The 15,704-nt window shown below is 43.6% G+C and overlaps 1 protein-coding gene across 9 annotated transcripts in view; it reads left to right on the plus strand.

The window, feature by feature from the left end:
- Window positions 1–15,704, plus strand: part of LOC125000849 (microtubule-associated protein tau-like) — a 51,763-nt gene that overhangs the window by 7,923 nt on the left and 28,136 nt on the right. For all 9 annotated transcript variants that reach the window (XM_047576550.1, XM_047576555.1, XM_047576554.1 and 6 more), the window contains exon 2: window positions 12,046–12,108. The gene's annotated coding sequence lies outside the window, so the exon portion shown is untranslated. The remainder of the gene's footprint in view (window positions 1–12,045; window positions 12,109–15,704) is intronic.

Raw genomic sequence — 15,704 nt, forward strand, 5'->3', positions numbered from 1 at the left:
TGATGCAAACAGGAAAAGTAACCCCCTCAGATTGTTGCTTCTCCCACGCCGGCCTTTATCTCTCCATATAACTAATTCGGCCCAGCTCCGCGTGCTTCAAACCAGACCGGAATGCATTTTTATCGTCGGTAGCTCCCATGTTCTCGAGCCCAGCTATTTCCTGCAGTGGGCGGCTTCTCGTCAGCAGACACGAGAACCAGTTGTGATCTGAACCACAAAGGGCGCTGGGCTGGAGATTCGAGGAGCTTGTAATCTGCGTCCGCATCTGAGTAATGAAAACACAACGCTCGGCCCCGGTCGAGCCTCGTTCTGTCTGCATGTGGCTCTGCCTGGCCTCCCCGTGGGTGTGCCTTTAAATGCCTGTGAGTCCAGTCTGGTTGCGTAAAGCCAAAGTGACACTCAAGGCGGTCGCCTGCATTGTCGGTGACGTCATTCTGCTGCAGGGCCGTGGAAGCTGATGGTGCACTGACACCGGCAGTCCTTGGCGTCCCTTTCTGACGGATGAACTTACCTGCACTGGGGTTTTAGTCACTCTGGCAGGCCGTCACTCTGGCTGTGTCATCACTTTCTTTGGGAATAAATAATAAATTACTCAGTTGATAGGGGGAATACGGCATCCTTAGGGAACTTAAGATTCAGCCCAGTATGATGCAGAAAAATGGAACTATTGTCTTTACCTCATTTGTAGTTGATTCCTTAAACCATTTGAGTGCAAAAACATCAACGTAGCTTCTCAAATCTAATGAATTACTGTTGTCATACTTGAAATCCCTTCTGCCTACAATGCAACTCGTACTCTTTGGCATTCGTAGCAGGCTTGAGTTGACGTCAGATGTGTTCTTGAATTCATCGCATACCAAGCTTTTCATTTGCCACTTCGTTCCCAATAAAGAGCTCTTCCATCACAGTCCTTCCTCCTTCGATTAACTAAGGCTGGAACCGTAGCCGTAGTGACTCATCTCAGTGTCATGGAAACAAAGTACTATCATTGCAGCAACAGCAGCAGCCTCCTGAACCCCGCACGAGCTCGGAGCCCACACACCGTCCCTAGCTGCACGCTACGCTATTAATGGTAGACGTAGGTTGAATTGTCTTAAAATTCTCATTGTTTCTCGGTCATTACGAGATTCGGACTACCACGGAATATTGAGGCAACTCCAAGCATCGGGCTCCAGAGGATAATCCTGACAAATCCAGCCTCACTGGGCCTGAACTAGATTGTTTTTCTTGCTGGGAGACGTAACCGCAAATCTGACTTAACGGAGACCACAGAAGTAATCAGGAAGATGTGTCCCGAGTTCCAGTTGGCTACAAGCATGTAAAAGTCAAGAAAATTAATGACTAATGACCTCACTCTTGAGTCAAGTGCAGGGAGATACTCATTATGCCAAACCCCTCATCAGTGCACTATACCTGGGATGATGCTCTGCTTTTTATTCTTAATAATTCCCGCTTCCGCCTCCATTCAATTTTGTTAATGGAAATGAGTAGGAAGTGATTTGGAGGGAACAAACCCCTCCTGGCCTGACTTCCCTCATCTACCTACTTCTTAAAGGCTTGAGTACCTCATTGCCTCCCCCTGGCTGTCATGCTGCCTCTCCTCTTACTCTAACCACAACATTGCTGTATCACTTACACTAATGGCTAGCACTTATCTTAAGGTGAAAGCCCTGTTGAGAGGCTTCCTGTCAACAGAGAAGAGATGCATATGGACTGCACATTTGTCCGTCCATGTTTGCCATTAAAATACAGTTTAAAAGGCTGATTGATTGAATAGCTATGTTGTTTCCACTCCTCCAGGCGCTTTAAATACCATTGCTGGTTATGCTCTTCATTTCTGTGCTGCAGTTCATCTATGAAGCACCATGGAGTGGTTTAACTGCTGCAAATTAACTTGAGAGAAATCTTTGTAAATCATGTTTTACAGTGTAATTTTAGATACTCTTACACTGTAGTGTTGTATGTAGTATTTGGGGGGAGTCAGTTTGCTGTGAAACTTACTAGACTTATTATAAAGGCATTCAGAAAACATGCTCACAAGAAAACTGAAGCTAGCATACTAATGTAGGCTAATTGGAAAGGTGAAGTCAGTTAGCTTTATTTGTATTAAAAGAGAAGAAGAAGAAGAAGAAGAGGAATGTCACACATCTTACCAGCATTTGGGAGGAGCCATTTTGCTATTAAACTAGCATCCCATTCAGATAATCAAAGCTAGCAAGAAAACATTAGCTTAATTTGAAATCAAAAAGAAAAAGAAATGGAAGAGAAAATAAAACAACTAAAGGAAAATGTGTTGCTACTAGAACACAAGGATTTGTATAGAAGCCCATTTTTGCCAAATTTGATGCAAAAGTTTTATTGTAATGTGAAACATTTTTGAAATACAAAGTGATTGTTTTGAGCTGCAGTCCATCTGCAAAGCACCATAGATTGATTTAAGTTCTACAAATTTACTCGAGAAAAACCTATTTAAACCATGTTTTACAGTTTAATTTTATATACTACTACTAATGTAGCCACTTGGAAAGTTGACGCTAGTTAGCCAGTTAGCTTTATTGGAATTAAAAAACAAGAAGAAGGTCATACGTCGTACCAGCATTTTGGAGGAGCCATTTTGCTATTAATCTAGCATCACATTCAGATAATAAAAGCTAGCACGAAAACAGGCATGCTAGACAATGAAACTTCAAAGAGTAGCTTGTTAGCTGATTAGCTTAATTTGAAATCAAAAAGAAAAAGAAATGGAAGAGAAAATGAAACAACTAAAGGAAAATTTAAGGATTTTGTATGGAAGTCCATTTTTGCCAAATTTTATGCAAAACTTGTATTGTAATGTTAAAGGTTTTTGAAATACCAAGTGATTATTTTGAGCTGCAGTTCATCTGTAAAGCACCATAGAGTGATTTAACTTATTTTTAACAAATTTAGAGAGAAACATTTTTAAATCATGTTTTACAGTGTAGTTTTCAACATTTTATTTGCACTGTATCCTATATACAGTATATAAACTGTTCATTTTGCTATTAAATTTTTGTCCCGTTCAGATAATAGAAGTTAGCGAGAAAATAGAGGCTAGCATGCTAGACTATTATCCTTCCTCTTGGAAAAGAGAAGCCGTTTAGAGTAACCATTGAGCCGTTTAGCTCAATTTATTTGAAAAAAGAAGGCACAATAAAAAAATGAGAAAAAATAACATCACAAAAATATTTTTGCTACTTTACAACTCATAAAAACATCAGGAAACAAAACCAGGCATAGTCTTCTTCAAATACATTTTCAATTTTATTTTTTGAATGTCTGTGAAAAATAGCTTCTATTAAGATAGCTGAGGATTTCTACGGAAGCACATTATGGCCAAATTTGATGAAAAAAAAAAAGTAAAGATATTTTATGGCAAATTAGTTTGACTATATAGTTATCGTTAAAATATCATAAATGGGAACTGTATAAATAGTTTTTCATATGATAAAAATTTGGATAAAAACTGGAAAACTGCACCCATTAGTCTGAAGCTGAAAATGGTTGTTTGCAAAATGGTCGGTGAACTATCTAAAACTTGCAAAACCACTTGTTTGGCGGCACGGTTGCAGCTGAGTATTTGCTCCCAATAAAAATAGATTTTTTTAAAACATAACACATTGTTATTCATTTATCATGAGGGTGGTGCTTCTTACAGTTTTTCCCCATTCGACTCAGCCAACAGACTCCATCCCTATTCTCGAGCCTCCTGCCATGACTCATTCCAGTTTGGGGGATGGGAGGAGGGACTGCTGGCTTGCTTGTTTTGGATGCTTTACTGACAGGGCGGTTTCCCATGCAGCGCCTGAATGACAGAGTTGGCCCATAAGGTTTTGACAGTTGTTGACTCCAACTCGGAGATGTGTTTGTTTACCATTTGTTGGCGTTAACACTTGACTGGCGGATCAGAAACCTGCCAGTCGAGGATGTGGCATTCTGCTGACGTAGCTTTGTGTGTCTCACCAAGTAGTATTTACTACACGTGACTTCTCATTTGATATATTCCAAAGCTATATATCACCAAGTGTGAGCGCAGCTGAGTTGTGACATCCTCCCTCACTGCAGTAAAAGTCCAGTGCAGCTGGGCCCCTCCGCCCTGCCCCGCCGCTGATGACTTCCAGAAACTTCCGCACTTCACTCAGTCTCAGTGACACGTGTGTCCTCTCTCCTCCAAGCGTGAACGCAGCAGCAGCGGCGGTGGTGGCGGCGGCAACAGCAGCGGCTCAGCTGTGCTTATTTTCACCTTCTCACATTTTTCTCTGAAGACACAATCCAACATCTGGACTGAGATCTCATTTAATAAACTGTCCGGTGTCATCTGTGCAGGTGGTTCCCAGACCTGTCGGGGTTGTGAGAACCGAATGAAAGAATCAGAAAGATGTCTATTCTTCTGGAGGCCATTTCCAAAACTTGGGTTTGCATTTCATTATTTGCAAAAAAAAAAAAAAAAAGAAGAAGAGCTTAATCCCTCTTCTATTATCTGATATTCGCCTCAGTCTGCTGCTGGCTGGAGCTTCAGGACTCTAAAACCCCAGCGTCTGACCACTGGTGCCCAGATCTCAGTGCTCCCTGCGTAGGTGCTAATTTAGAACAGATGGCGTGTGGACGCTGAGGTTCAGATCTCCCATCAACAGGAAAAGGCTTAGACACAGGGACGTCCGAACTACAAATTACCACTATTTACCCTCCTTTGCTTAGTAGCCTGCCCTTTCAGTGATCCATGGAGAGATGACATTATTAGAGAAAAACTCTGGGCAAATATCACCCAGAAAGGTGAGGCAACAATGGGAAATGTTTTCCTCTTTGGCCACATTTGATTTATTGTTTCATTTCAATTGAATTTGCTATTTCCGTGCACTCGAGATCGCAGCGTCTCTGACCTTTTGGAGTCAATGTTCTACTTCGTAAGTGGTTCCTCCGTTGCATTCAGGTGGCTCGCAGGTGCAGACGATGATCATAGAGAGGAAAAAGACTCCTTTACACTTTGAGGTTGGGCACCTGAAGCCAAAATTCAGGTGGGAGAGCAGCAGTGAAGGCACAGAGCAGGAAGTTTGTTTAGTTTTTGAGGAAACTATGTTCAGTTTGAACTCAAAGATATTATACACACGTTTTTAGATTTAGTGCAACGTACCCATCCCCAAAAGCATCACTGTTTCCCATGTTTATAGTGACAAATGTCCCTAAAAAAACATTAGTCCCGCCTTCCTTAACAAGACAATTTACCCAGATACTTTAAGTCTTTTTTGTGGAATACAGACGGCAGTATTTTCTCAAAGCAAAACTCAAGTTGCGATTAATTTTTTTTTTTCCATGCAGTAATATGGGATCTCGTACAGTAGCCTGTGTTTGAGTTCAGGCCAGCGTGTAGAGACGACTTCAAAAGCCCCACGGCTACACCCTGTGGTTAGCGTAAAGCCAGGCAACACGCAATCTGACGGTTAATACAAACAGCGTACCCCTCTGTACTGTATGGCGGGCACACACCCTCAGACAGGCACAAATTTATTTAAGTCCATAAAAACCGTTGACTGTGTTCTCACCCCTTGAATTCCCTCCCTGTCTTAGTGTCAGTCCCCTTCACCCAACCCTCTTCCCTTGCTGTAAAACACGCACTTCCTGTCTTTGCCTTTCTCCTAAAGTCTCCGTTTTAAGACCTCGAGGCATATTTCACTTTTAAGGAATTTCCTGTGTTCTGCTTATATCAGTGAGGAATGACAGTCCCAGGGTAGCGCACACATACAGGCCATCTTTAGACGTGTGGGAGAGTGTTTGTCAGTGTATAGATACATATGTATGCAGGACTCAAAATACCCCCGACAGGCCATCTTTCTGGGTGGTAGAGAGGAAAAATATTTCCCATCCATCCATCACGCTCAATATTTAACCCAGTGGTGGTCCAGCTGTTGCACAGGACTAACACTGGACATTCCCATGTGCTCATTGGTTGTGTTTTCAATCTTGTTATGAATGGCAGGCCGGCCATTGAGATGGTGTGACGCTCACTCTTGGCAAATGTGCTGCCTGCTATTTGCACTTGGCTGTTTCAAACAAGAAATGCTGCATTTTCACAAACCACTAAGGTTTTTATTCACTGGAGAGACTTTCACGGACACAGTTGGAGAAGCACTCTTGAATAACGAAGGCTAGTTTTTTTTCTAAAATGTTAATAGGGCAGGGTTTATCTGGGGTTTCATGCTTCCATGAATGAAAATAGAGTGAAGTGATCATTTTTATTCAAATACTTTTTTTATTTAATTAAAAGGCCTCTTTGGAATAAATGAAGTTGCAAAGCACCCTCAAAACTTTTACCATTAGGTCGCAAAGATTGTGACACCTTCTCGCCCTTTATCATATGATCTTATTGATTTAAAAGAAGCATGGGCTCTTGAATATTTTTCTCCTAAAACATTAAATGTTTGAATGAATCATGTTGCTACAGCCTTTTGACCAATTAAATGAGTAGGTGGAGGTTGGTGTTCCACAGGGATGCATCATGGGGACACAAGATTTTGATATTGGCATTTTAAAAAGCTTGTGAATGGATGCAGCCGAATTTTCATAATCTGATTCACTGTGAGCTTACATAACTTAAATGTTCTGGAAAAACACAAAAATGCACAGAAAGTTTCAGTGTCTATGTATACAAAAAACAAACATTGAAGTCGGGGTTCCTCAGGGATGCGTTATAGTGAAACTAGATTTTGGGAGTGACGTTTTAAACAGCTTGTGAAAGGATGCAGACGAATTATCAGTTGTCATAATCTGTTTAACTGTGACCTCACGTTACTTCTGGGGGGAAAAAAATGCACAGAAAGTTTCAGTGTCTGTTATAAATTGGTGAATTCATTTTAATTTCTTTCTAAAGTCTTTCCATGCAAATACACCAAGTTTTGCACAAAAAAATGGCTTGTGAATGGATAAAGCTGAATTATCAGTTGTCATAATCTGTTTAACTCTGACCTTATGTTACTTGAATGTTCTGAAGAAACACAAAGATGCAAGGAAAGTTTCAGTGTCTAAGTTGTAAATTGAATTTATTTTAATTAACTGTGATTAACAAAACAAAGTTTTGCACAATAAATTAACATCTCTGCTGGAAATCAGTGGATTTCTAAGGATTTATCGTGTTGATCCGAGTGTTAAGTTGATAATCAGCAAGTTGTGCACCAGGCTGAGGTGTGGGACTCTGGCTTCGGTGTGAGTCACGCTGTTGTGTCTATATGCAGAAGGCTCTTAGGGGATAGACAGGATTAGCTCCTTGTGTCTCGTATACCTGCTCTGAACTGTCTTGCCTTTGACCTCCGACATCTGAGCGTCCAGGAACAAACCCTAGATTCAGCCAACATCAACAGTAAATCTTTCACAGATTGATCTTCAGGGAGAGAAAATGTCAGTAGTAGGGAAATCTCTGGATTCAGGACAAGTTTTAAGCTAGGGCAACAAACATCCGTCATATCCAACGGAATTATGCCATATTATGATGATAACCTTGATGAAATGATATGAGTGGGATATGACTGACAGATGAGTGGCTGCTAACATTTAAACACACAGCCAGATCAATGCGGATTTGTGTAATTAGATTTCCACGCTCTTAGATCTAATTTGGCATTTGTTTAAAGCAAACAACAAAACAAGCAGCTGTAATTTTTTTTTTCAACCATTTCAGGCCACGGGGAGCAGTTCTCATTGGAATTGGACATTGGCCTTGTGCAGATTGCTCCTGCGGCCTTGTTGACGTTAGCTGTAATCCAATCAGTCATTACCATCCGGCTGCCAGTATGAGCGATTGCTAGGTCCTTGTCTGGGTGAAAGTATTACCATGGCTTTAACCAGGCTTACAGATAACATGTCTAGTGCTCAAAGGGAAAGATAAACATGTGCACACATTCTTCAAGGGATGAGATAACGAGTTTCATTTCAAGAATCACCTAATGACTAATGTTTTGAGAAAATGTAATAAAACCTGTGAAAACTGCTGTGTTTTGCTACTGTGTTTTGGCAAAGGTTGTCTTGGATTAGGCTTGGGATTTAAGAGATGCTTTGTGCTGCATTATGGGAAGTGTGTGATAGAGTGTTTGAGGAGTATTTAAGGGACTGGAAGTTAGATGTCTGCTTTGACTTTGCTAAATCATGCTTTAAGTTGCATGCCCAAGGCAATCCCTTGCGTACTATGACTGCACAATTCTGTGCGTGGGCATCACATTGCAAGTACATAAGTCACAGGGATTAGGAAAACAACAAAAACAAGGGCTGATATCCTACATATATTAGATCTTGTGGTCCTGGAGCACTCAATTTTTAACCTGCATTCATATCAACTGCTCTGTGCTCTCTGGTATATGACAGAAAACAACTCCCGGAATGGCCTCTGTTATGATACTTGATGCTGCAGAACCACTGAAGCAGCACCTCTGCTGTGTCCTCAAGCACCTGCAATAAATTTGCCCGCTCAGAGAAACCCACCTTTTGCTAACGCTGCATTTAAAAAAAAAAAAAAAAGAAAGAAAAAGCCCGAGTCATGCTTGCGAACGAGGACACGACAGCTTTTTCGGATATACCGCCGATTCTCTGGCAAGTCTGGGTATATACGCGAATTCCGGTATCGGTCAGCACATGTTCGTGGAGAAGCAGACGATACTTAATTTGTTATCCTTCCCTCTGCAGCGATTTGATTTGCCTCCCTCAAAGGCTAATCCATGGCTCACTGGGTGTATGTGTGTGTGTCTGCGTGTGATCGGCCTCCAAAAACAGCAGGTGTTTTGTATTTGAGGACACTGGCATTGGTGATGAAGGACTTTCAGGGGAGGAAAAAAAAACTGCATGAGAAAAAATTGCTTGGCCTTATTCACGTCATTTAAATTCATTTGCTGGCTTTGCCATCGTATGGAATAATTGGGCATTCAGCAACGGCGCAACAGCAGCGGGAGTCTGACAAAATTTCTGATCAGCGTTTAAATCTTTCACCTAAATCTGGATGAAAGGGTCCAGGCAGATTACACTGAGGCAGAGATGATCCATTTGGCTAATCCTGATCATATTGAGTTGGCTGCATCCCAGTCACATCTAACGGGGGTTCAGCCAACAACCGGCTTCTTTGACCAACCCACCAATTCCAGTGCACCGAATGAGATTAACAATTAATATCTTATTTGAATTCTGATTGGTAAGACGGATCTGGGATGACAGTGTGAACTTTTAATCTCCCTAAAAGGATGGCGAACTCTGTTGAGGCTAGTTTGCACCTATTTAACAAGGGTGTGTCCGATGTTCAGCTGCTCATAAGCAGAGTAAACAAGATGTAAAAACTGGCAGCAGTGAGTTCAGTCTGCTGCTGTGTCTGTTGACACTTCGGTCGTGGCAGATTGGCGTTAGCCTGGCTAGCATCTGCTTCCTTGGAGATTAGACGGTGCCGGCTATGTTAGCTGGGTCTGCAGCTCCGGTTCAGTCCTAGGCCTCTAATCAGTGCTGGCAAGCGGCCTCGCTGAAGGCGGAAGGCGGTGACGGGGGCTATCTGAGCCTCCTTGAGCTTTGATTCCCTCTCTCAAAATGCCACCCAGCCTTCCACTTTTCTCCTTATCGCCTCTCATTCTTTTATGTTTTTACTCAAAAGTCCAAATCATCTGCCAAGCTTCTCAGTTCATCTCGAACGCCCTGAATATTATCTCATAACTGGATTTGACACATAAATTATTTCCCCACTGCCATTTTAGATATCTCAATTGCTTCCTTTAAACTTGATCCAGTCCACAACGCTGACAGTTTGATTATAGTCTCACAGTGATGGCTCTTTCTACCCCCTCGGAGTAGGACAAGCTAATGACAAAAACCTAGGAAAGGATGGAAGAGGAGAAGACCTCTTCTCCCTCTCCTCCTCTAATTTTTTTACGTGGTTTTGGGAACCATACGGCTGCATCCTTTATGATTCAGCCTCACATCAACCTCAGTGGTCTTAGTGAGGTTTGGCCATCATGTCAGGGAGTGCCTCCTGACATGAGTCTGGTCGTACTGGTTTGCTTTAGTGGCTCATTTCCTAGGTTCAGACTTGCTACAGAGCAGGTTCAAGCTTCATATCCTCGTATCGTTGGTGATTTACACATTGAATTAGCCTTAATTTGGAGATGCGACACACATTTTATCTCTGTTTTAGCTCTGTTTTGGTCCCCACCATCTGTAGAGAAAACTATGCCCTACCCTTTAGCAACTTAATACTCTCCAGTGTTTAATAGCTATTTGCTAACTTTATTTATGAAGAATTAGAAGCTATATGGGTGATATACAGTAAGTCTTCAACGTTTTTCAGGCCAAGGACCCCCAAACTGATGGCACATTAGTGAGATATCTGACCCTGTTAAGAAACACACAGCTCCTAACCTTGGATGTATGGATGTTGATGGGAACGAGCTGCGCTGTTAGCATCTATTCTGCTAATTTCACAGCGTGCATCTGGGATTACACATGGGGACTGAATAGTCTCTCGGAGCGCAATGTGTGGCCTCATGTGGCTCAGCAGCGATAGGGGCGGGGCCTGCTAGGGCCTGTGAGGCTTACATGGACAGGTCCAGTGTGAAATTTAAATTTGTGGGGGTAAATTTACAAAACATATATACATAAAAAATGTCTAATCAACCAAAGATTTTGAGACCCCCCCTGCAGTACCTCTGTGGAACCCCTAGGGGTTGCGGCCTTGTTGAAGACCTATGCAGTAAGTTTTAACAGCATTTGTTGCTGACAACCTTGCACTGAAAATTAAGATGCCTATATTTCTCTATTGAGTATTCGCGCTAATGCTCTTACAAATTATGTTCATATGTAACAATAGAACTTCTGTCCAACATGCGGGGTTTAGTCACAAAACATACTGGTGACTATCACAAGATAATCCTATAAGATAATCCTTTAAATTATCCTACAGTGGGGAAATTTGCAGTGTTAAAAGGACAGTGCATGAGATGATACAAAAACAGTATTGGCGCCAAAGCTAATAGCATCAACTCTGAGGAACAGAGGAGCCCTACCCACCGATTGATTTTGCATTGTCATGCAATAACACATGTTTGATGTGCAAAAATCTGAATCTCTTGCTTTGGATTCGACCGCTTTTCCACATTTCCAGCTCCTCCGCTCGGCCCATAATTCCCGTGTTTATTCACGCCGTTGACGTCTCCCGGCCATGCAGGTGATGGATAGCTAGACGGGGACCCTTGCGAGTCTCTCCGCTATAAATACGCTTCGTTTCATGTGGCTTGAGGTTGGAGTTATGAGCAGGGAATTAGGCTTTCGGCAGTCAGCTCTCGGTGCTACTGGTTTGCATGTTCCGCGCTGCTTGTCTGGCCTCTGCAGTCTCTCTTTCTCTCCCTCCCAGTCTCCAGCTCAGACCCTCTTTTTTTTTTTTTCTTCCCCCCCTGGTTCCCCCTCTCTGCCTTTGTTCCAGTCCTGCTGCAGCATTTGGCCATGCCTGCAAATGAGCACCAGGACAGAGCAATTATTCAGCACGGAGCGAACCCCCCCTGCACCCTTCCACTATCCGCACACTTCTTTCGCCGTCATGTTTCAATGTTTCACGCGTTCATAATGTCTTTGAGCTGAAGCGTGGACGAGATAAACGCAAAGACGGGAGTGAAATACCCTTTTGGGGGAAAAAAAAAAATTCTCGGGTAGCTCTTTTATCGAGGAACTCAATTCCCCCGAGGGGCGAATAGGCTTCATAACCCGAATTAACGTGACACACAAACACACACGTTCCTCGTGCTCAGACGCGGCAGAACCTTCCCATCTCCGCCCCTCCTCCGTGCAGTGCAGACACTGGTTTGGCTGCAGCGCTGCGTGAGTGTGTGTGTGGTGGGGAAGGGAAGACACTACGCGAGGCGGCGCGTGTTTGTGAGTGTGTGAGCTGCAGCAGCGTGCGCGCCGGCACAAAAAAAGAAAAAAAAAATCCACCCTGTCACTGTGGCGCTGCCCCCATGACTCCTGCTCGCTCCTCTTCCCGTGTCTCATCCTTTTCCCTCTTGTCTGTCCTCTCTGCAGGAGCCGCTGCCTCGCCCCCTCCCTCGTGCCGTTTTTGCCGGAATCACTCCCCCACCTCGCCAGGTAAGACATCATATACTTCAGTTTATATCATCAGCGGCAATCTCCCTTTTGATTCCAGGATATTTGCTACTGACATATTTAAACAGTAGAGCGGAAGCTGATAAGCCAAGGGCTGCGTTCTGTGTTTTGCTGACCTTTAGTCTTTGTGACGTACTCTGTCTAGACATCCCTGATTATTCACCCCAAGCGTGCTGCAGCTTTGCATGCGTGCGTGATTATTATTTATTTATTTTTATCCAAGTGATGGTTGCTCATTTCGTTTGGAAATGATGCTGATGCATTTAGAGGCGGCCGTGGCATGTGGCCGGTAGCCGTTAGCAGCTCCCGGGCCAACAGACTGTTGGCGGTTTCTCCGTGGGAGTGACACCAAGCCGAGCGAGACCGCAGGACATATTACCCTCCCGGTCGGCAGAGCTGGCTGTCACAAGTTTCGCCGACGGCCTCGGTCAGAATGAGCTTTGGAGCAGGTGGCGATGCGGCGACGAGGCGCCAGCTCCTTCTCTTGACCCTTTTTCGACCACTCTTTCATTTGTTTTTCTGTCTTACATGCCTCCCACTCAGTTTAGTCCTCCCCCGTGTGTTCCTGCTGTCATCTGGTTTGATCTTTCCTTTCTCTCCCACTCTTTCTGGACCCTGTTTTCTCTTTCTGTTTGTCTTTAGTTCCACGTTACAACCAGTCTTCAAGCCCGTCTCATCATCTAATGGAGAGTATGAACTCTTAAAACATATAAAACTAAGAAGTGGTTGTTATATTAGGGTTTCTTCTAATTGGGGATAACATTATGACCACCTCCCCAATATTGTGTAGGTCTCCCTTGTTCCACCAAAACAGATGTGGCTCATCAGAGGATGCACATGGGTCTTTTAAGGGTGTTCCGTGGGGACTTTAATGGGGTCATATGGATTGAGGGGACAAGCATCTGTGGATCATCCCACAGATTCTTGATCAGTTTGGAATCTAGTGAATATGGAGGCCAAGTCAACACCTTTTCCATAATGTTATGCTTGATCGATATATAGTGGTAACATCCTCTGTGTGTTTAGTACTAAATACTGACTAGAATTCAAATATTCATATTATATTAAAACTATTATTCCAACCGTTACTATCTGCTGGCCTCTGCTCCCAGTCAATGTCGTCTGCTGCTTGCTAGCTAGCTAGCTAGCTAGTGCAGAAGATATATTCCGTTAGCTAGCAAAAAGGAATTCAAATATTCATGTAGTATTAAAACTATTATTCCAACCATTATTTATTATCCGCTAGCTTCTGCTCCCAGTCAATGTGGTTTGTTGGTTGCTAGCTAGGTAGCTACCAACAGACCACCCAAAGATGTGTTCCGTTAGCTAGCAAAAGATTATTTAGAGGTTCAACTAATTCTGCGTGAATTTCATCCTCTCTATGTTTAGTACTAAATACTGACTTGACATACACTTGGCAAGCATATGTGACAATCAATGCTCCAAAAAAAATACTAGAAACTGCTGCAAACACATTAAAAAAAATCACACATCTTGTTTGTGGTGTACTTGTTGTCTCCTCATTCTGACTTAAATGCACCTAATACAAGAGACATTCTTGATACACAAGAAATTCTGAAAGACAACTTCCGTAAATGCACTTTTTTGTCGCAAATTAGGTCTTCCGGATCTCCCTTTCTGTTCTGCCTTCCGGTTCACTTGTACAACAGCACATGTTTGCATGTATGACTGTGGTAGATGTCACCTCGGTGTCTGTCACATCAGCCCTGACATATCGCCCCCTCCTTCACTCCCCCTTGTCTAACTCTGTCTGCGTCTGTCTGCTTGCTTGGTTGCTGGGCAGCTCTCAGGCGAGCTGTCCCTTTCCTGGTGAACCAACTTCCAATGACAGGGGGCGAACGCGCCCTATCCGTGTCCTCATTTTTCGGGTTCACAAAGAGGCCCCCGATCGTCCCCTTTCCCCAGCATCCCTCTCCCACTCCTGTCACGCTCGTGCCCTCAGAGCGAGGTCATCATGTGGCTCAGAGGACGCCGTAGCAGACAACTTGTTGCTACGTTTGCAGGGGAAAAAAGCAGTGGGAAGAGAAGGACATTGTTTTGGAGTCATCATCAAGGCTCTTGTTTCCAACTGCCCTTAGTCAGCAAGGCCTTTGAAATGTTACGGAGATGGATGTAGGTGTAGCAGAGAAGGGCTTTGTTTTCTTCTTTCACTTCTCCAACTGCCAGTTAGGCAAGCTTTTGAAAAAAATGACTGAATTGTTCCAACAACGTGAATGTCCCAAACCCAATTCCAGCATCAGCTTCTGATTTTTTTTTTTAACATGCAAAGCAGGTTTTTATTTGACAAGGCAAACTGCAGCAGGAAGGAGCGCCACAATGCCTTGACTTTTGATGGAGCGCCCTTAAGTGTCTGCTGAGAAGTGATGCTTGATGGGTATGAAGTGGGATGTCAGAGCCATGAGCCGCAGAGACAGATGCGGCTGAATAAATACCAGCCGGCATGTTATTTAGAGACGGGCTGTAGCAAATTTGCCGAAGACGGTTTGCGTAGACTCGTAGTGCTGCAGAGGAATTCGTGATCACGCAACCAGAGGACGTGCAGACTTTTGAAGATGCTTCACTGTTGCGCTTAAATTGAACAAAAAAAATCTACCGGCCGCACATTACTGAGACTAAACCAAAGCAAGCAGTTAACAACTGCAGTCTTCTCCGACCAAAAAATATCTTTCACCATCCTTTGCATTCCTGAGGCGGAAAGTTTTCCACACTAATAAATTCATGGCCTCTGGACACCATTCTGGCCCGCTCTGTGCGAACATGTTGATTGATGAATGCGCAAGTAATGTTCTGAGGCAAGCTAAAAAGCCTACGTATCATAGCGTACGCGGATGAGTTCAGCCACCTGTCTCTGTTCTTGAGCGCAGCTGTCGCCCTGAGGGCACGTAGACCCTGCATAGTTTACGAAAGGCTTGCATGTGTTATAGCTTGCAGATTATGAGAGTGGCAGTGGAGTGTGTTTGATGTGTGCCTCTGTGATATGAAGCATGTGTATTTATGGTCGCCCTTTATTTTATTTTTATGGCGAGCCGTAAAAGCGACAACCTTGACCGGAGGCATCGTGTCGTTGGGTTGTCCATGCGCCAACCCGTCTTGTAAAGGTGACATCTCGGGAACACCGTGAGGAAATTTCTTGAAATTTGGAACATAGCTTGTTGGGTACCCCGCAAGAAGAGAGAACAATTTTGCCATTCCTTGGGTGGTGAGAGTACCAAAGTACCAAAATATGCGTTGCTTTTCAGTCTTGTTGCCTCCCTTTGAGTCAGCACCGGTGCCATTATGGTACCGAGCATCGGTACCCATCCCTAGTTGAGAGGCACTTTTCAGACACTGATGCCCTTCCTTCAGCATGTACCCACACACAGTATGCCAACTTCTACCCGAGAGAGATTAGCGGTCGGACGCCACACGAGAAAAAAACGTTTTGCCTGGATGATGTTTCCGGAACTCCCTAACGAGTTCCCGCTTTTTGCGGAGTATCTGACAGCCTAAAAAGACGAAAGGATTTGGTGTCTAAAGGTCAAAAATCAATGTCTGCGTGACTACTTGAATAGTCAGAA

The sequence above is a fragment of the Mugil cephalus genome, chromosome 23 (assembly GCF_022458985.1).
Source record: "Mugil cephalus isolate CIBA_MC_2020 chromosome 23, CIBA_Mcephalus_1.1, whole genome shotgun sequence".
NCBI lineage: Eukaryota > Metazoa > Chordata > Actinopteri > Mugiliformes > Mugilidae > Mugil > Mugil cephalus.